The sequence below is a fragment of the Cucurbita pepo genome, chromosome LG18 (genome assembly GCF_002806865.2).
Source record: "Cucurbita pepo subsp. pepo cultivar mu-cu-16 chromosome LG18, ASM280686v2, whole genome shotgun sequence".
Classification (NCBI taxonomy): Eukaryota; Viridiplantae; Streptophyta; class Magnoliopsida; order Cucurbitales; family Cucurbitaceae; genus Cucurbita; species Cucurbita pepo.
Genome location: NC_036655.1, coordinates 709,831 through 711,446, shown reverse-complemented (window position 1 = coordinate 711,446; position 1,616 = coordinate 709,831).

The window sequence follows — 1,616 nt, the reverse complement described above, 5'->3', positions numbered from 1 at the left end:
TTGAAACAAACAAAATCTTATAAAATATAGTGAAACAACATAAATATTTGTGGGTTTCACATGGTGAAAATTTGGCAATACTACAAATCATACATCTAAATATTTTATACTATTTTTAAACACGTAATTCATAATATGAATAAACTAACAAACAACTGTATTTTATACTATTTGGAACACATTATTTATAATAGGAATAAACTACCACTATCTATAGGTTTTGTCTTAGTGGTAACATTAAAACGTTTGTAGATAATTTATGAAGTGCCGATAGACGGTTTTCGTCCATATCATAATCCTGTAGTGGAGTCAGTTACTGAGTATTCTTTAAAATATTGAGCCGTGTGCTATATCATTTTTTAAGTAAAGACTAAAAAAACAAAACGAAAAGTTGAAAATTTTGGCTACTCGAATAGATGTCTAGTTGTAAGGATGTTCGAAAAAAAAAGAGGGTCATTCCAGATATCCAAAATAGGGGTATGCATTGAACTCGAAAATCTAAACCGACTCAACTAGAATTATAAAGGGTTGAGTTGGATTAGATAGCATTTCGAGTTGGGTTGGGTTAAGTTCCTAGAATTCAACAGATTCAAATCAAATTTCGTGTTCATTAGACAAAATTTCGAATTGACTTGAAACAAACAAAATCTTATAAAATATAGTGAAACAACATAAATATTTGTGGGTTTCACATGGTGAAAATTTGGCAATACTACAAATCATACATCTAAATATTTTATACTATTTTTAAACACGTAATTCATAATATGAATAAACTAACAAACAACTGTATTTTATACTATTTGGAACACATTATTTATAATAGGAATAAACTACCACTATCTATAGGTTTTGTCTTAGTGGTAACATTAAAACGTTTGTAGATAATTTATGAAGTGCCGATAGACGGTTTTCGTCCATATCATAATCCTGTAGTGGAGTCAGTTACTGAGTATTCTTTAAAATATTGAGCCGTGTGCTATATCATTTTTTAAGTAAAGACAATGCGCCCATGTACGGATGACGATGACAATGCAAGTAGAGATCATGACACGAGAAAGAATAGTTTTTAAAGAAATTATAAAGTTGAGGGTATTTTTATTTTTTTAATTGAAAAAGTAATTGGGATGGAGAAGAGAAGACATCTGAAAATTTCTCAACAATTTCTAAGCTCTCACTCTCTCTCTCTCTAAACAAGCTCTCTCTCACTGTTATGGAAGATGTTGAGTTCATAAACCCCCCTTCTCTTCCACTCTCTCCATATTTCATGATATCAATCCTTACAATTTGTGGGTTTGATATTGGTGGGGTGAGTATCAGTTTGGAGAGGCATAGATATCAAAATGGATATCAAAGGCAAGAACAAGATGCCTTCCAACGATGATGACAACTCTCACCCCAAGAGAGCTCGCCCTTCTTCTTCTTCTTCATCTGGGTTTGCTTTCTCTCTCTCTCTCTCTCTCTCTCTCTCTCAATTTTCTTTTTTCTTTTTTTCTGATTTTTCTAGGTTTTGATGTTCTTGCCTATTTGTTTTTCATTATAGTACTGGAGCTGGATCTGAAGAACTTTTCGGTGTCGAATTTTTTTTTTTTTTTTTTTTTTTTTTTTTTTTTTTT